The 21,543-nt window shown below is 33.4% G+C and overlaps 1 long non-coding RNA gene across 1 annotated transcript; it reads right to left on the bottom strand.

Moving 5' to 3' along the window:
• Window positions 1-14,214: 14,214 nt before the first annotated feature.
• On the bottom strand, window positions 14,215-15,512 carry LOC136812658 (uncharacterized). Its single transcript, XR_010847381.1, has 3 exons — window positions 15,417-15,512; window positions 14,618-15,252; window positions 14,215-14,454 (listed from the first exon to the last, which is right to left on the bottom strand). It is a non-coding gene; the product is annotated as an uncharacterized lncRNA (long non-coding RNA).
• Window positions 15,513-21,543: the final 6,031 nt, after the last annotated feature.

The raw sequence follows: 21,543 nt of genomic DNA, 5'->3' as shown, positions 1-21,543 counted from the left end.
TGCAGATTCTAGATTTGGATGGAGTTAACCTTGACCGGTGGATACGCATGCGTAAAGAGTAAAAAGCTGTTCAAAAACTCAGGAAAACGAGAGATTAGACGAGGATAGATCACGAAAATCGAAAAATGCTTGAATGTTTGATTGGTGGTCGTGCTTAATCAACGTTTACCAATTATGGACAGCACGAGTACAACTTCGAGGGCTACTTTACACTAAGATGCAGATCCATTAGAATACAAGCACAGAAACTGCATTTGGTTTGAGTTAACCGCTCCACTCAATCTTTTCGTCCATATAACGTTAGATGAACGTTGTAACAACGTTGTATACCAGCTGGGGTACCACAGATACAGGATATGGGGAAAAAGATATCCCTGCATCATCCAATTGAAAAAAATTGCTTAAAAAGTATATGCGAGGATAAAAGAAATAGATTAGCCATCTCCGTTAGCTTGCTCCTGCGAGTTATCCCTCCTTGCTAAAAAATTTTCGACGGTTCATTGAGAAGATGGTAAAAAAAAGCAGGTAAAATAACAATAAATGAATATTCCTTGATGTTTGAACAAAGATTCAATCATGAAAGAAAGCACTTTTGCCGCCTGGTATGGAATCATACTGGATGAAGCTGATCTATCAAAAGCTAGATATTATCCTTGTGAGTCAAGCAAACAAATTAAAAATAATTTCTGCACAGTTGAAACTAAATTTGAATCTTTTCCACCATCAATCAGGGCATTTGGATGTAGAATTAGAACTTATTTCAAAGCATGTATTCCCGAAACTGATTCAATCAAGGCTTAATCAAGTTTAAAGGCTTAATCAAGTTTAAGCATTTAAGCAGCCGCTTTGATACCTTTGATCGCTTTTTACTTGCACACAAGTTTTCATACTTTCTCAAGTTACCAATCTAATACAGAGCCAGTTTTCTATGCTAGAAACAAAACTAACAGCCAAGATAGAAGAGACGTTGAATAACAAGACTCCAAAAGTTCAAACCACAACAGAACCAAGAAAGAAAAGCTTTGCTGAAGCGACTAAAAACAATGATCAATTACGCATAAATAGCACGAAACAGATACTACGAAGGGAGAAAATTGATGAACAAATTGAAGAACAAAGAAAGCTATCGACAGACGCAAATCTCATTATCTATGGGTAAATGAAAATGAAAGTAAAGAAGTTACTGGCCTCTGAATGACGTTAATTTAAAGACTCAACCAATCTACGTCTCTCGTGTTGGAAAAGAATCTAAAGTTATGCGCCCAATCAAAGTTGTTTCAAAGACAGTCATAACAAATACAGGTTCATGAAGAAGTTGACTGAATTGAAACAACACGAGAATTACATGAAATTAAGTATCAACGACGACTTGACAAAAATAGAGAGGGAACAAATCAATAAGTGGAAAAAGAGAGCAGACGAGATGAATAAGGGAGTGGTCAGAAAGTATCTACTAGGGGGGGGTGGAGGATTCTAGGGGGGGTTCCAAATTTTTTTCGAGGGTTTAGGGGGGGGGGGGGTTTCCAAATTTCTTTTGAGGGTTTAGGGGGGGGGGTTCCAAATCTATTTGGGCAACTCAAGAGAAAATGTAGGAAGTCTAATTTCATAGTTTTACGTTTCAAGATTTAAAAAAAATTTTTCCGCCTGACGGCCGACAACTCTGAATTTATTTTATTGGATATATGTACATGTCATACTAACATTATTTGGGCATCATCGCCTTGCCCTTTTGGTTTGTAGCATTGAGCTAGATGAGGGAGGGAAGTAGATTAGTAGCTTTCACAGCTCATCAGAGTGGTTTGAAAAAGTACTTTTTTGAAAGAAATTTGTCAAAACAAAGTGTCTTTTAGCTAAAATGGTGGGTGAAAAAACATCGAAATTTTCTCCCGTCGGCGCAAACCATGGTTGTGCCTCCTTAGTCTCTTAATATCTTATAAATTACATACACAGAGCTTTGACAGACCCTGGAAAACCTGAAAAATATAGATTTATAGGAAAATTTCAAACTCAGAGAATTCAGAATAGCTTGTATTTTAGGGTCTTGAGTACCTGATCTTCAAAATTTTCTCCCTTCGGGGCCAACCATGGTGGCCCCTCAGGATATTTTGAGTAATTGAGATGCCTCCGTAATGTAGGGAGATTGTGTATCAGGGAAAATAAACCGTAATTTTCTCCCAAAACTTATGGAAACTCAGAGAAAATAACTCGTTGATTCTTATTTTAACCCTGGACAATTCCTTTAGGAGATCACACTACCATTTTGATTGACGTTTACACCACGGGTTTTTTTCTTTTGTTTACTTCAGAGAAATTCCGTCGTAACCATGGAAAATCCCGTGGTGTAAACATCAATCAAAATGGTAGATCTCCTAAAGGACTATATACTCAACTTTTTACAGGGCTAAACTATCTCCCTTACCTAATTTTGACATAAAAACTGTCATACAAACAAATAATACTCTTTGTACCGCATCTGTATGAATTCTTTTTTTGCGTAAAAATTTTCTAGTAGGGGGGGGGGGGGGATGCGAAAAAATATTGGGCCTTATGAGGGGGGGGTTCGAAATTTTTTTCCAGGCTAGGGGAGGGGGTGCAAAAGTTTTTGTGGGATTTTTCAAAATATCCTCCACTCCCCCCTAGTAGATACTTTCTGACCATTCCCTAAAGCCAGATCGAATGACGATTTTAAATGGACGGTGCGAGGAAGCCTTCGTGAAAAATTATATTTTAAAAGATTTTTTGTACAAGAACCGTGTATAGGCCCTTGTGCCTGAACTGTAATTCTCTATAATAATGTTTCATAGAGGTCAACAATAGACCTGCGAAATATATTGCTTTAACATAAGAAAAAAATGTTCGAAGACATCAAAATTTCAAAAAATTTTAAAATACGCTATTTTGAAATTCCACCATTATGGAAAATCCCCAAGGTGAGAAATGTGGCAAATTTTGGGTCCAGTCAAAAAAACCCAAAAAATCCCCCAGACCATGATATGTCATGAATTTAAAGTGCTATGAACTCTATTAATAGTTGATATAATTATTTCATTATTCTGTATTTTCATACTATTATTGCCATTTTTTCAATTATCTTATTACATTAATTTTTAGGTAGGGGCATTCAGCATGTAGCTTGTTCATCATTTTTTTTTGGAATCTTTTATATCACTCAAAATATCTCACTCTTTATGATTTTTTCAACAAAAATAACTATTTCTATCAAAAGTTATAAAAAGTTAAGTTAAGTACTAAGTTAAGTAATTACTTAACTTAAAAACTTAACCAATAGTGTTTTTTTCCGCTGCAGATTATATTGAGACAGTCAGTATCCAGACATCAGCAGTCAATATCCAAACATCAACTGTCAATATCCAAACATCGACTGTCAATACTTTTCATCAACTGTTGAGATTATTTAATTGACTGCTGTTTTCTGGATATTGACTGTTGATATCTGGATATTGACAGTTGATGAAAAGTATTGACAGTCGATGTTTGGATATTGACTGTCCATAAAAATGATTGACTGTAGATAAAAAACATCAAGCGTGTCCACAATTGATGTAAGAGGCTAATTGGGGTAATTTATGGCACTTTTAAGCCTGCAAAAGCCTCATAAGTCAAAAGATAAAAATTTCAATCCAATTTGGATTTAGTATTAACTATTTTTCCATGTCAGCCATTTTTTTCGTGTGAAATTTTTTTTGGCAAATTTGCAAAAGTAAATGTCGTAAATTTCGGGATTTTTTGACATCGCAAAAACTCTACTCTATCCCTTGCAATAAAACAATTGCAAAATAAAATTGCTAGATACCATTGTAATTTCATTGTACCGTGTTTTGACGAAGCAGATACCAAGTTGACGTACAACGTACCTTGACAAAAATGAGGGATTCCAGCGTCCGTTTGTGGACTACAGGAAGCGAACGTCCTGGTAATTTGAAGCTCAATTCAGACTTGATATGTGTTTGGATCTAAAAATGAAGAAACCAAATATTTTTTTACACAGAAGACAAGTATGAGTGTATAGAATGTCCAACTTCAAGATCTAACTGTTGGAGACTGCGTGTTCCATATAAGTCTGATAGGATAACCTCAAAAATCCCCTAACCTGAAAATAAATCATATGTGACAGAAATTTGGAACAGAGGTTCCTTTTGGGTCCTAAAGCTACCACAAGAAATCCATAGTTGATTCGAAAAGTTTTGGCGACCTGTTTTGGGGCATTTTATGATGACGCCACTTTTCAGTAGAACCCCGTCAAGCAAGATTTTAAAAAGGTTTCGACCTGAAAGATGGGGAAAATTAAGTAACAAAAATGGTGTTGTTTTCCATCCAGTGGAAGCCCTTGAAACCCGAGGGTGCTAAAAAATTATTTCCACTGCCTGTGAACTTGCGGAAGTCCGACGGCTAATCTTTATTCCTTAGCGTAAGTGTTATTCCAGGATCTGAATCAAATGTGAAAAGGAGAATCATGCTAGCTTCTACAACCTTCAGGTAAACTGTATGATCGAGAAAAGATTTCAGCAGAAACCTCAAAATGCGACTTTACAAAGCATTAATACTACTTGTACCTTTCGCGAAAGTGAAAAACAATCCCTGCTGATATTCGAGATGAGATGTCGACGATCAATTCTTGTAGTGCCTTTTACACAAACAAGCGGCTAGTGAATAATGCATCTTTCAAAACATATAAAGGGGAATTCAATGCAAAAAGATCACTTGGAAGATCAGCCAATCTAATAATACACTACATTTAGGGGTGGGTCCAAAAATGACCCCAGGGCGGCTACCAGAGACCCCTTTTTTACGAAAACCGCCAAAAACCGTCAAAAGTCATTGTTTTTGAAGTTTTCCATTTTGAATAGCTTTCTAGTGATGTGAGATCTTTTCTAAATCAGTTTTTCATGCTGATTCCGAATTTAAAATTTGTTTCCTCGTAGCTCTCACTCTTGGCCTGGTACAGGAGGCTGTTTTTTTACTAAAATGAAACCAAGGAAAATTGATAATTTGAAAATGTTTGAATTTCAATGAACTTTAAATTAAAAATTTAATGATAACTTGTTTTAGATCAGATTTTCATGCTGATTCCGAATTTCAAATCGGTTTTTGCATATCTCCTACCCCTGGCCTGCTACGGGGCCGGCTACACGAGGCTCCTTATTCAGAAAATATCGCAAAAAATGTGCAAAAATCAATATTTTTGAAAGGAGATGCTTGTACTTGGATTCCATTTATCAAAACATCTGTCGACAAGTCTATCTATCGGGGAAGTGATTTGAGATTTTTGTTTAGTTGATAAGAAAGGAACGAACTAAAGAAAACGGGAATTGTTAAAATGAGTGAAAAATGATTAAAAAAGTCCTTTGTTTGTTTTGATCATAACTTACTCCGGCCTTTAAAAAAATTACTCCTCAGGCTATTTTATGATTTTAGGCTACCTCAGGAATGCATAGAAACCTCCTCAGGACCGAATAATGAGTCATGGAGTGAGATATGATCCAAAACACTTCATGATTAATTAATCCTGAAATACTCCGAATTTTGAAATTTCAAATACCTTAAAGGAAGAAATTTTGGTGGAAAGAAAATTTGGCGGATTTGGCGGATTTGACTGAAATCCGCCAAATTAAGTTCCCGCCAAAATTTCTTTTTTCCGCCATCCGCCAAATTAAATTCCCGCCAAATTAAACATTTTGAAAATATGATCTCTTTTAAAGTGTTTTTGCTATTTTTTCGCTGTTTTGACGCCATCTTAAGGTTAAATTTTTAAGCGACCGCCAAATTAAATTCCCGCCAAATTTAGTTTTTTTCGTCCATCCGCCAAATTAAATTCCCTCTGAAAAAACTTTTTTGGCCATCCGCCAAATTAAATTCCCGCCAAAATTTCTTCCTTTAAAGCTCATTTTCAAGCCCTTCCCAAATTTCAATACATATCAAAATTTTGGGAAAATTCTTATGCGAATGACGAAATATTTAAAATAAAGTGATTTTCACGATCTTCGAACGGTTAGTGTGAAACGCAGGTCACAGGTCACAGGTCGCAGGTCACAGGTCACAGGTCACAGGTCAGTGATGACAGGTTGACTCTAATCAATGTCATTGCAGCAGAGGGAAAATGTTTGGAAAACACAAATAATTATCAAAAACATAATTCTCAAGCGATTTCATCCATATAAAACCATTCCAAACATCAAAAATTAACCATGTGCTTTTATCGATTTCGCAGTTTGCGCCGTGTAAACGCAGACCAGAAAATATTTGAAACCATATTATACGTATAACAGGTATATTACATATTGTAATGTTTGTAATGTTACATGATGGTTACATATATAAAAACACATCGCTCTAAAACTACTTCTCAGAGAACTTTTTTTTTGATTCAGTCAATATATTTGTCAAAAATTGTCATTAAGTCATTAAATAACAAACTGAATGATTAATTAGTTTCATCCTTCTAAAACCACTCTCTTAGGGACCTCACAAGCTTCTGATTGGTGCCGTTTTATATCCATTCACACTATCAACATCACATTCTTTATAATAAATATTTTCGTGTTTTTGTCTTTTCTTGCATCAGATTTTATGATTCTGTTAATATTTTTGTCAAAAATTGTCATTAAGACATTAAAATAATAACTGAATAATTAATTAGTTCCATCCTTCTAAAACCACTCTCTTAGGGACCTTGCAACTTCTGTTTGGTGCCATTTTTTATCCATTCACACCCAGCCACATCACATTTGTATAATAGATATTTTTTCGTGCTTTTGTCTTGTTAGGCATCATATTTTTATGATTTTGTCATTATTTTTTGTAAGTAAGTGTCACTAGGTTGTATTCTATTCAATTGTCATTTTATAATATCTAAATAACATGTATTACTTTTTTGTAATTTAATGCGTTATGTATTGATGTTATGTTATGTATATGTCATGATCTTTATAATCTTTTTTCCGGTATGCACTTTGTTGACCTGTGACCTGTGACCTGTGACCTGCGACCTGTGACCTGTGCGCGTTTTACACTAACCGATTTTCGAAAAACTGATTTTGGTACAGTAAAAAAAAAACAATGTCCTTATCCAATGATCCAAACCTGGGCTGCTTTTAAGGGGCTTTTCCAGAAAAAAATCGTGCACCCCTGTTGAGGTGGTCCATTTCCGTTTTCCAAGGGGGTAAGGTTTGAAATGCAGTGGAATTCCGTAAGGGTAGACGAAAATCCGTCAAAAAATAAGCGGAATTCCAAGGGGTAATGATTGAAAATATGTAAAGTTCGGAATTCCAGAGGGGTATGATCCTAAAATTTTCCTGGAATTCCAAGGGGGTAGGTCACAAAAGGTTGAACCTCCTCAACAGGGGGTGCACGGTTTTTTCCTGGAAAAGCCCAATTTGTCTGCTTAGAATATAATCAAAGTTGTAAAAATCAAAAATCAAATTGTTAAAAACATCTTGAGCTAGTAAACTTCTTCCAAATGCCATGATTGTGCGCATTGGACATTCAAAAATTGATATTGGCTTTAACAATCCGTGTATCATAATTTGGAAGGCTAAGCTACAATAAAAAGCATAAGGATGTATAGACCTTTTACCGAATGAATAGAATCTAAAAATCCTACATTTCAATAGTTGTTTATCGAACAAATCGAAAGGCGCTATTGCTATATCCACCCCTTAAGTACTTACTTGAATAGATAAGAATACGCTTTTTCTAAACAAATCAGACCTTAAGCTATTGATTAAATTACAATATCATTGGTGTTGATTATAAAGGTTTTCTACACAAATATGACAATCTGTTTAAACAAGGGTTCTTTGAGAAGTAAATTAATTAGAAAAAAGCTTTAAGAAATAAAATCATCTTGTGTACTTCCAAGCAGTAAAACGTCCCTCCTTTCCAGGGACACAACCCTGTAAATGCTTTCATGTTGGCCCATTTGTTTGGAAGTTACTTTTTAGAATAACATAATAACATTGGTATAACATCTTTCAATAGATTCACTATGAACCTGTTCTAATATTACTCGTTTGAATTAAATTATTTGAAAAATTCCATGAACCCTGTATTCCTCAAGGAATATGGACGAGCCTTGTATTCCTCAAGGAAAATGAATTAACCCTGTATTCCTCAAGGAAAATGAGCGAACCCTGTATTCCTCAAGGAAAATGAATGATCATTAACCCTGTATTCCTCAAGGAAAATGAATGATCCCTGTATTCATCAAGGAAAATGAACGAACCCTGTATTCCTCAAGGAAAATGAATGATCCATGTATTCCTCAAGGAAAATGAATGATCCCTGTATTCCTCAAGGAAAATGAACGAACCCTGTATTCCTCAAGGAAAATGAATGTATCCATGTATTCCTCAAGGGAAAAATGAATGATCCCTGTATTCCTCAAGGAAGGAAAATGAACTAACCCTGTATTCCTCAAGGAAAATGAATGATCATAACCCTGTATTCCTCAAGGAAATGAATGATCCCTGTATTCCTCAAGGAAAAGAAGAACCCTGTATTCCTCAAGGAAAATGAACTAACCCTGTATTCCTCAAGGAAAATGAACGAACCCTGTATTCCTCAAGGAAAATGAACTAAATGAACCCTGTATTCCTCAAGGAAAATGAATGATCCCTGTATTCCTCAAGGAAAATGAATGAACCCTGTATTCCTCAAGGAAAATGAACGAACCCTGTATTCGTCAAGGAAAATGAACGAACCCTGTATTCCTCAAGGAAACTGAACGAACCCTGTATTCCTCAAGGAAAATGAGTTAGCTATCTATATAGCCTAGTGATTTTAATTTTAACTTAATCCGTAAATAATCAAGGCTTCCTAAAAACAATTATCAACCTTTCAATGTTCAATGGGTAGGGAATCATTGTATTTGAAAGGAGTTCACTAGCTCAAGATAGTTTAAACGAGATTCTAAGCAGGTTGATTTTTGCTTCATGACTAGTTGAGCAGATAAACTTATAGCAGCAGTACACATGATTAGCTCATTGGATAAAGTACTCAAGATGATTTTATTTCTCGTCAAAACTTTTTTCTTCTTTCTTCTCAAAGAACCCTTTGTTTGAACAGATAGTTGTTTAAACTAAGTCCAACGTAGAAATTTTCTAAATTCGTCTAGCCTAGGAAATATTACTCAGGAACTAACTAAATAGGATCCTATAATCACGTAATAAATGTGGTTCTTAAGTAAAAAAATATTTAACCCTATTAACCCCAACCTTTTTTTGATTTTTGTAGCCCTAAGGGGGGAGGGTATAATCTATCACCCTAAATTATTTTTATCTAGAAGAGCTATGGCCATGAAAATTGGTACAGATGTTCTCCACCATGACACAAACTTCCAGGAAGGAAAACAATTTTGATGACATCATCCAAAAAGTGATGAAGTCATCACAAAATTTCCACCTGTCGGAAAAAAGCAAAAATGTATTGTTTACAAAAATGTCTCTCACAGTCGCAGCAATAAAGATGTTGAGAATCTGCTTGAAGATTCTGAAAGATAAAAGGTTCTTCTTTAACATGTTTGCCGGTTTTGTATTTCCCATAAAGTTCTTGTTAAAATCTATGCTGAAAATGAGTAAAATTTTCAGAATTTGATGACGTCATAAATGATGACGTTATCATTTTCAATTGTTTTTTGATTTTTTTAAATTACATTAATGATTAATACATATCACGTGTCAAAATTTGAATATGATTTAATCAATATTATAGAAGTTATCGCAATTTTAAAACATGGAGTTTGAAGCGATTTTAGCTTGGCTTTATGTCATGTTTCACAATTAAGTCATAAAACCTAACCTAGAGGACCTATGACCCTAAAAATTTGCACAAGTACTTTTAATAAGATTTTATTAAAAGTCAGAAAGTTTCAAGTCGTTTCAGAAATTTTTTCTCCGAGATATACACAAAAGGACACTAGCGTGATAGATTCCACTCCCTGGGGCTAATAGAGTTTTTCCAATTTCCAATTATGCAGCTTTGTGTATAATTGGTAAAATCTAAAGATGAAGTCTAGACTGAAATAATAGTTTTATTGGCACTCTCGTATTGAATCTAAGTGCAAACATTCACAAAATTGTGTCAAATATTAAACTCAATAAATTTGATTTGTCTGGAATAGCTCCAGAGTTTTAGACCCGGTTAGAATTCATTATAATTACCGAGCAGAATTTGTGACATTGCAAACATAAATTAATTGTATCTTTGTGCAATAATGAATAATAAAATTGAAGATCGGAATAGTACAGCATGTCTCAAGAAAAATTACTCAAAAAGCAGTAAGAAATTCTGGTGCTGGAGCCTGTGAACAAGGAGAATATATATGAATTATAAATAAAGAAGTCATACAATTTCAAACAATATAATATTATCTGTTTTGGTGCCTGAGTCTTAAACTCATTTTACTCTTTCATTAAGATGCTATATCTCAAAATATGTAAAATTTTTAGGAACTTGAAATATTACCTGTTTCAGTTTGAGAATTAAATATTGTCACTCGCAATAACACGATGTCTTCATAATGACGTCAGTCGATTACGTATTAACATCATTTGTCATTGATTGTTGTCAGTTCTCGGAGCAGTGGAAGTGTCTTCTAATCAATTTCAATCACTTAAATAGAAATCCCATACTGCATTTCTAAGCAAAAAATTCAGGAAAGCAACACCGTACTATTCTCTTCAATAATTTCAATGAAAATGACTCAGTCCAGGATATTTCCGGCTTTTTTGAGATGAGGTAATATCACAATTTGGAGATTGTCAATTATGCAGCTTTGTACAAAATTTGAAAAATCCAAAGATGAAGTCTAGAATAAAATACTAGTTTTATTGGCACTCTCGTATTGCATCTAAGTGCAAACATTCACAAAATTGTGTCAAATATTAAACTCAATAAATTTGATTTGTCTGGAATAGTTCCAGAGTTTTAGACCTGGTTAGAATTCATTATAATTACCGAGCAGAATTTCTGACATTGCAAACATATATAAATTGCATCTTTGTGCAATAATGAGAAATAAAATTGAAGATCGGAATAGTACAGCATGTCTCAAGAAAAATTACTCAAAAAGCAGTAAGAAATTCTGGTGCTGGAGCCTGTGAACAAGGGAAATATATTGGAACTATAAATAAAGAAGTCATACGATTTCAAACAATATAATATTATCTCTTTTGGTGCCTGAGTCTTAAACTCATTTTACTCTTTCATCAAGATACTATATCTCAAAATATGTACAATTTTTGGGAATTTGAAATATTACCTGTTTCAGTTTGAGAATTAAATATTGTCACTCGCAATACCACGATGTCTTCATAATGAAATCAGTCGATTACGTATTAACATCATTTGTCATTGATTGTTGTCAATTCTCGGAGCAGTGGAAGTGTCTTCTAATCAATATCAATCACATAAATAGAAATCCCATACTGCATTTCTGAGCAAAAAATTCAGGAAAGCAACAATGTACTATTCTCTTCAACAATTTTAATGAAAATGGCTCAGTCCGGGATATTTCTGGCTTTTTTGAGATGAGGTAATGTCACAATTTGGAGATTGCCAATTATGCAGCTTTGTGCAAAATTGGTAAAATCCAAAGATGAAGTCTAGACTAAAATACTAGTTTTATTGGCAGTATCGTATTGCATCTAAGTGCAAACATTCACAAAATTGTGTCAAATATTAAACTCAATAAATTCGATTTGTCTAAAAATAGTGCCAGAGTTTTCAACCTGGTTAAAATTCATTCTAATTACCGAGCAGAATTTGTGACATTGCAAACATAAATAAATCGCATCTTTGTGCAATAATGAGAAATAAAATTGAAGATCGGAATAGTACAGCATGTCTCAAGAAAAATTAGCTCAAAAAGCGGTAAGAAATTCTGGTGCTGGAGCCTGTGAACAAGGGAAATATATTGGAATTAGAAATAAAGAAGTCATACAATTTCAAACAATATAATATTATCTATTTTGGTGCCTGAGTCTTAATCTCATTTATTTACTCTTTGATCAAGATGCTACATCTCAAAATATGTAAAATTTTTAGGAATTTGAAATATTACCTGTTTCAGTTTGAGAATGAAATATTGTCACTCGCAATACCACGATGCCTTCAAAATGACATCAATCGATTACGTATTAAAATCATTTGTCATTGACTGTTATCAGTTCTCGGAACACTGGAACTGTCTTCTAATCAATTTCAATCACATACATAGAAATCCCATACTACATTTCTGAACAAAAAATTCAGGAAAGCAACACTGTACTATTCTCTTCAACAATTTTAATGAAAATGGCTCAGTCCGGGATATTTCTGGCTTTTTTGAGATGAGGTAATGTCACAATTTGGAGATTGTCAATTATGCAGCTTTGTGCAAAATTTGAAAAATCCAAAGATGAAGTCTAGAATAAAATACTAGTTTTATTGGGACTCTCGTATTGCATCTAAGTGCAAACATTCACAAAATTGTGTCAAATATTAAATTAAATAAATTTGATTTGTCTGGTATAGTTCCACAGTTTTCGACCTGGTTAGAAGTCATTCTAATTACCGAGCAGAATTTGTGACATTGCAAACATAATTAAATTGCATCTTTGTGCAATAATGAGAAATAAAATTGAAGATCGGAATAGTACAGCATGTCTCAAGAAAAATTAGCTCAAAAAGCGGTAAGAAATTCTGGTGCTGGAGCCTGTGAACAAGGGAAATATATTGTAATTAAAAATAAAGAAGTCGTTAAATTTCAAACAACATAATATTATCTCTTTTGGTGCCTGAGTCTTAAACTCGTTTACTCTTTCATCAAGATGCTCTATCAAAAAATATGTAAACTTTTTAGAAATTTGAATTATTACCTGTTTCAGTTTGAGAATTAAATATTGTCACTCGCAATACCACGATGTCTTCATAATGACATCAGTCGATTAAGTATTAACATCATTTGTCATTGATTGTTTTCAGTTCTCGAAACAGTGGAAGTGTCTTCTAATCAATTTCAATCACATACATAGAAATCCCATACTGCATTTTTGAACAAAAAATTCAGGAAAGCAACACCGTACTATTCTCTTCAACAATTTCAATGAAAATGGCTCAGTCCGGAATATTTCCGTCTTTTTTGAGATTAGGTAATGTCACAATTTGGAGATTGCCAATTATGCAGCTTTGTGCAAAATCAGTAAAATCCAAAGATGAAGTCTACACTAAAATACAATTTTTTTGGCAGTCTCATATTGCATCTGAGTGCAAACATTCGCAAATTTGAGTAAAATATTAAACTCAATAAATTTGATTTGTCTGGAATAGTTCCAGAGTTTTCGACCAGGTTAGAATTCATTCTAATTACAGAGCAGAACTTGTGACATTGCAAACAAAATTATATTGCATCTTTGTGCAATAATGAGAAAGAAAATTGAAGATCGGAATAGTACAGCATGTCTCAAGAAAAATTAGCTCAAAAAGCGGTAAGAAATTCTGGTGCTGGAGCCTGTGAACAAAGGAAATATATTGGAATTAGAAATAAAGAAGTCATACAATTTCAAAAAATATAATATTATCTCTTTTGGTGCCTGAGTCTTAAACTCATTTACTCTTTCATCAAGATGTTCTATCTCAAAATATGTAATATTGTTAGGAATTTGAAATATTACCTGATTCAGTTTGAGAATTAAATATTGTCACTCGCAATACCACGATGTCTTCATAATGACATCAGTCGATTACGTCTTAACATCATTTGTCATTGATTGTTGTCAGTTCTCGGAACACTGGAAGTGTCATCTAATCAATTTCAATCACATACATAGAAATTCCAAACTGCATTTCTGAGCAAAAAATTCAGGAAAGCAACACCGTACTATTCTCTTCAACAATTTCAATGAAAATGGCTCAGTCCGGAATATTTCCGTCTTTTTTGAGATTAGGTAATGTCACAATTTGGAGATTGCCAATTATGCAGCTTTGTGCAAAATCAGTAAAATCCAAAGATGAAGTCTACACTAAAATCAAGTTTTAGTACTGGTAAAAGTACCTGTTTCTTTTTGAGAATTAAAATCACTTGCAATACCACGATGTCTTTAATGACATCATCGATTACGTATTAACATCACATTGATTTTGCAGTTCTCAAAGTGTCTTGTAATCAATCATCACATAATAGAAATCCAACTGCATTTCTGAGCAAAAAATTGCAAACATTCGCAAATTTGAGTAAATTATTATTAAACTCAATAAATTTGATTTGTCTGGAATAGTTCCAGAGTTTTCGACCAGGTTAGAATTCATTCTAATTACAGAGCAGAACTTGTGACATTGCAAACAAAATTATATTGCATCTTTGTGCAATAATGAGAAAGAAAATTGAAGATCGGAATAGTACAGCATGTCTCAAGAAAAATTAGCTCAAAAAGCGGTAAGAAATTCTGGTGCTGGAGCCTGTGAACAAGGGAAATATATTGGAATTAGAAATAAAGAAGTCATACAATTTCAAACAATATAATATTATCTCTTTTGGTGCCTGAGTCTTAAACTCATTTACTCTTTCATCAAGATGCTATATCTCAAAATATGTAAAATTTTTAGGAATTTGAAATATTACCTGTTTCAGTTTGAGAATTAAATATTGTCACTCGCAATACCACGATGTCTTCATAATGACATCAGTCGATTACGTATTAACATCATTTGTCATTGATTGTTGTCAGTTCTCGGAACAGTGGAAGTGTCTTCTAATCAATTTCAATCACATACATAGAAATCCCATACTGCATTTCTGAGCAAAAAATTCAGGAAAGCACCACCGTACTATTCTCTTCAACAATTTCAATGAAAATGGCTCAGTCCGGAATATTTCCGGCTTTTTTGAGATGAGGTAATGTCACAATTTGGAGATTGCCAATTATGCAGCTTTGTGCAAAGTCGGTAAAATCCAAAGATGAAGTCAAAACTAAAATACCAATTTTTTGGCAGTCTCATATTGCATCTGAGTGCAAACATTCGCAAATTTGAGTAAATTATTATTAAACTCAATAAATTTGATTTGTCTGGAATAGTTCCAGAGTTTTCGACCAGGTTAGAATTCATTCTAATTACAGAGCAGAACTTGTGACATTGCAAACAAAATTATATTGCATCTTTGTGCAATAATGAGAAATAAAATTGAAGATCGGAATAGTACAGCATGTCTCAAGAAAAATTAGCTCAAAAAGCGGTAAGAAATTCTGGTGCTGGAGCCTGTGAACAAGGGAAATATATTGGAATTAGAAATAAAGAAGTCATACAATTTCAAACAATATAATATTATCTCTTTTGGTGCCTGAGTCTTAAACTCATTTACTCTTTCATCAAGATGCTATATCTCAAAATATGTAAAAATTTTTAGGAATTTGAAATATTACCTGTTTCAGTTTGAGAATTAAATATTGTCACTCGCAATACCACGATGTCTTCATAATGACATCAGTCGATTACGTATTAACATCATTTGTCATTGATTGTTGCAAGTTCTCGGAACAGTGGAAGTGTCTTCTAATCAATTTCAATCACATACATAGAAATCCCATACTGCATTTCTGAGCAAAAAATTCAGGAAAGCAACACCGTACTATTCTCTTCAACAATTTCAATGAAAATGGCTCAGTCCGGAATATTTCCGTCTTTTTTGAGATTAGGTAATGTCACAATTTGGAGATTGCCAATTATGCAGCTTTGTGCAAAATCAGTAAAATCCAAAGATGAAGTCTACACTAAAATACCAAGTTTTATTGGCAGTCTCATATTGCATCTGAGTGCAAACATTCGCAAATTTGAGTAAATTATTATTAAACTCAATAAATTTGATTTGTCTGGAATAGTTCCAGAGTTTTCGACCAGGTTAGAATTCATTCTAATTACAGAGCAGAACTTGTGACATTGCAAACAAAATTATATTGCATCTTTGTGCAATAATGAGAAAGAAAATTGAAGATCGGAATAGTACAGCATGTCTCAAGAAAAATTAGCTCAAAAAGCGGTAAGAAATTCTGGTGCTGGAGCCTGTGAACAAAGGAAATATATTGGAATTAGAAATAAAGAAGTCATACAATTTCAAAAAATATAATATTATCTCTTTTGGTGCCTGAGTCTTAAACTCATTTACTCTTTCATCAAGATGTTCTATCTCAAAATATGTAATATTGTTAGGAATTTGAAATATTACCTGATTCAGTTTGAGAATTAAATATTGTCACTCGCAATACCACGATGTCTTCATAATGACATCAGTCGATTACGTCTTAACATCATTTGTCATTGATTGTTGTCAATCTTGTTTAAGTTCTCGGAACACTGGAAGTGTCATCTAATCAATTTCAATCACATACATAGAAATTCCAAACTGCATTTCTGAGCAAAAAATTCAGGAAAGCAACACCGTACTATTCTCTTCAACAATTTCAATGAAAATGGCTCAGTCCGGAATATTTCCGTCTTTTTTGAGATGAGGTAATGTCACAATTTGGAGATTGCCAATTATGCAGCTTTGTGCAAAGTCGGTAAAATCCAAAGATGAAGTCAAAACTAAAATACCAATTTTTTTGGCAGTCTCATATTGCATCTAAGTGCAAACATTCACAAAATTGTGTCAAATATTAAACTCAATAGATTTGATTTGTCTGGAATAGTTCCAGAAGTTTTCGACCTGGTTAGAATTCATTCTAATTACCGAGCAGAATTTGTGACATTGCAAACATAATTAAATTGCATCTTTGTGCAATAATGAGAAATAAAAATTGAAGATCGGAATAGTACAGCATGTCTCAAGAAAAATTAGCTCAAAAAGCGGTAAGAAATTCTGGTGCTGGAGCCTGTGAACAAGGGAAAATATATTGGAATTAGAAATAAAGAAGTCATACAATTTCAAACATATAATATTATCTCTTTTGGTGCCTGAGTCTTAAACTCATTTACTCTTTCATCAAGATGCTATATCTCAAAATATGTAAAATTTTTAGGAATTTGAAATATTACCTGTTTCAGTTTGAGAATTAAATATTGTCACTCGCAATACCACGATGTCTTCATAATGACATCAGTCGATTACGTATTAGCATCATTTGTCATTGATTGTTGTCAGTTCTCGGAACAGTGGAAGTGTCTTCTAATCAATTTCAATCACATACATAGAAATCCCATACTGCATTTCTGAGCAAAAAATTCAGGAAAGCAACCACCGTACTATTCTCTTCAACAATTTCAATGAAAATGGCTCAGTCCGGAATATTTCCGGCTTTTTTGAGATGAGGTAATGTCACAATTTGGAGATTGCCAATTATGCAGCTTTGTGCAAAGTCGGTAAAATCCAAAGATGAAGTCAAAACTAAAATACCAATTTTTTTGGCAGTCTCATATTGCATCTAAGTGCAAACATTCACAAAATTGTGTCAAATATTAAACTCAATAGATTTGATTTGTCTGGAATAGTTCCAGAATTTTCGACCTGGTTAGAATTCATTCTAATTACCGAGCAGAATTTGTGACATTGCAAACATAATTAAATTGCATCTTTGTGCAATAATGAGAAATAAAATTGAAGATCGGAATAGTACAGCATGTCTCAAGAAAAATTAGCTCAAAAAGCGGTAAGAAATTCTGGTGCTGGAGCCTGTGAACAAGGGAAATATATTGGAATTAGAAATAAAGAAGTCATACAATTTCAAACAATATAATATTATCTCTTTTGGTGCCTGAGTCTTAAACTCATTTACTCTTTCATCAAGATGCTATATCTCAAAATATGTAAAGTTTTAGGAATTTGAAATATTACCTGTTTCAGTTTGAGAATTAAATATTGTCACTCGCAATACCACGATGTCTTCATAATGACATCAGTCGATTACGTATTAGCATCATTTGTCATTGATTGTTGTCAGTTCTCGGAACAGTGGAAGTGTCTTCTAATCAATTTCAATCACATACATAGAAATCCCATACTGCATTTCTGAGCAAAAAATTCAGGAAAGCACCACCGTACTATTCTCTTCAACAATTTCAATGAAAATGGCTCAGTCCGGAATATTTCCGGCTTTTTTGAGATGAGGTAATGTCACAATTTGGAGATTGCCAATTATGCAGCTTTGTGCAAAGTCGGTAAAATCCAAAGATGAAGTCAAAACTAAAATACCAAATTTTTTTGGCAGTCTCATATTGCATCTAAGTGCAAACATTCACAAAATTGTGTCAAATATTAAACTCAATAGATTTGATTTGTCTGGAATAGTTCCAGAGTTTTCGACCTGGTTAGAATTCATTCTAATTACCGAGCAGAATTTGTGACATTGCAAACATAATTAAATTGCATCTTTGTGCAATAATGAGAAATAAAATTGAAGATCGGAATAGTACAGCATGTCTCAAGAAAAATTAGCTCAAAAAGCGGTAAGAAATTCTGGTGCTGGAGCCTGTGAACAAGGGAAATATATTGGAATTAGAAATAAAGAAGTCATACAATTTCAAACAATATAATATTATCTCTTTTGGTGCCTGAGTCTTAAACTCATTTACTCTTTCATCAAGATGCTATATCTCAAAATATGTAAAATTTTAGGAATTTGAAAATATTACCTGTTTCAGTTTGAGAATTAAATATTGTCACTCGCAATACCACGATGTCTTCATAATGACATCAGTCGATTACGTATTAGCATCATTTGTCATTGATTGTTGTCAGTTCTCGGAACAGTGGAAGTGTCTTCTAATCAATTTCAATCACATACATAGAAATCCCATACTGCATTTCTGAGCAAAAAAATTCAGGAAAGCACCACCGTACTATTCTCTTCAACAATTTCAATGAAAATGGCTCAGTCCGGAATATTTCCGGCTTTTTTGAGATGAGGTAATGTCACAATTTGGAGATTGCCAATTATGCAGCTTTGTGCAAAGTCGGTAAAATCCAAAGATGAAGTCAAACTAAAAATACCAATTTTTTTTGGCAGTCTCATATTGCATCTAAGTGCAAACATTCACAAAATTGTGTCAAATATTAAACTCAATAGATTTGATTTGTCTGGAATAGTTCCAGAGTTTTCGACCTGGTTAGAATTCATTCTAATTACCGAGCAGAATTTGTGACATTGCAAACATAATTAAATTGCATCTTTGTGCAATAATGAGAAATAAAATTGAAGATCGGAATAGTACAGCATGTCTCAAGAAAAATTAGCTCAAAAAGCGGTAAGAAATTCTGGTGCTGGAGCCTGTGAACAAGGGAAATATATTGGAATTAGAAATAAAGAAGTCATACAATTTCAAACAATATAATATTATCTCTTTTGGTGCCTGAGTCTTAAACTCATTTACTCTTTCATCAAGATGCTATATCTCAAAATATGTAAAATTTTTAGGAATTTGAAATATTACCTGTTTCAGTTTGAGAATTAAATATTGTCACTCGCAATACCACGATGTCTTCATAATGACATCAGTCGATTACGTATTAGCATCATTTGTCATTGATTGTTGTCAGTTCTCGGAACAGTGGAAGTGTCTTCTAATCAATTTCAATCACATACATAGAAATCCCATACTGCATTTCTGAGCAAAAAATTCAGGAAAGCACCACCGTACTATTCTCTTCAACAATTTCAATGAAAATGGCTCAGTCCGGAATATTTCCGGCTTTTTTGAGATGAGGTAATGTCACAATTTGGAGATTGCCAATTATGCAGCTTTGTGCAAAGTCGGTAAAATCCAAAGATGAAGTCAAAACTAAAATACCAATTTTTTTTGGCAGTCTCATATTGCATCTAAGTGCAAACATTCACAAAATTGTGTCAAATATTAAACTCAATAGATTTGATTTGTCTGGAATAGTTCCAGAATTTTCGACCTGGTTAGAATTCATTCTAATTACCGAGCAGAATTTGTGACATTGCAAACATAATTAAATTGCATCTTTTGTGCAATAATGAGAAATAAAATTGAAGATCGGAATAGTACAGCATGTCTCAAGAAAAATTAGCTCAAAAAGCGGTAAGAAATTCTGGTGCTGGAGCCTGTGAACAAGGGAAATATATTGGAATTAGAAATAAAGAAGTCATACAATTTCAAACAATATAATATTATCTCTTTTGGTGCCTGAGTCTTAAACTCATTTACTCTTTCATCAAGATGCTATATCTCAAAATATGTAAAATTTTTAGGAATTTGAAATATTACCTGTTTCAGTTTGAGAATTAAATATTGTCACTCGCAATACCACGATGTCTTCATAATGACATCAGTCGATTACGTATTAAGCATCATTTGTCATTGATTGTTGTCAGTTCTCGGAACAGTGGAAGTGTCTTCTAATCAATTTCAATCACATACATAGAAATCCCATACTGCATTTCTGAGCAAAAAATTCAGGAAAGCACCACCGTACTATTCTCTTCAACAATTTCAATGAAAATGGCTCAGTCCGGAATATTTCCGGCTTTTTTGAGATGAGGTAATGTCACAATTTGGAGATTGCCAATTATGCAGCTTTGTGCAAAGTCGGTAAAATCCAAAGATGAAGTCAAAACTAAAATACCAATTTTTTTTGGCAGTCTCATATTGCATCTAAGTGCAAACATTCACAAAATTGTGTCAAATATTAAACTCAATAGATTTGATTTGTCTGGAATAGTTCCAGAATTTTCGACCTGGTTAGAATTCATTCTAATTACCGAGCAGAATTTGTGACATTGCAAACATAATTAAATTGCATCTTTGTGCAATAATGAGAAAAAAAATTGAAGATCGGAATAGTACAGCATGTCTCAAGAAAAATTAGCTCAAAAAGCGGTAAGAAATTCTGGTGCTGGAGCCTGTGAACAAAGGAAATATATTGGAATTAGAAATAAAGAAGTCATACAATTTCAAAAAATATAATATTATCTCTTTTGGTGCCTGAGTCTTAAACTCATTTACTCTTTCATCAAGATGTTCTATCTCAAAATATGTAATATTGTTAGGAATTTGAAATATTACCTGATTCAGTTTGAGAATTAAATATTGTCACTCGCAATACCACGATGTCTTCATAATGACATCAGTCGATTACGTATTAACATCATTTGTCATTGATTGTTGTCAGTTCTCGGAACAGTGGAAGTGTCTTCTAATCAATTTCAATCACATACATAGAAATCCCATACTGCATTTCTGAGCAAAAAATTCAGGAAAGCAACACCGTACTATTCTCTTCAACAATTTCAATGAAAATGGCTCAGTCCGGAATATTTCCGTCTTTTTTGAGATTAGGTAATGTCACAATTTGGAGATTGCCAATTATGCAGCTTTGTGCAAAATCAGTAAAATCCAAAGATGAAGTCTACACTAAAATACCAAGTTTTATTGGCAGTCTCATATTGCATCTAAGTGCAAAACATTCACAAAATTGTGTCAAATATTAAACTCAATAGATTTGATTTGTCTGGAATAGTTCCAGAATTTTCGACCTGGTTAGAATTCATTCTAATTACCGAGCAGAATTTGTGACATTGCAAAACATAATTAAAT

This window comes from Clytia hemisphaerica, unplaced genomic scaffold (assembly GCF_902728285.1).
Source record: "Clytia hemisphaerica strain Z4C2 unplaced genomic scaffold, Clytia hemisphaerica genome assembly, whole genome shotgun sequence".
Lineage (NCBI taxonomy): Eukaryota > Metazoa > Cnidaria > Hydrozoa > Leptothecata > Clytiidae > Clytia > Clytia hemisphaerica.
This window is presented reverse-complemented; position numbering and strand designations above follow the sequence as displayed.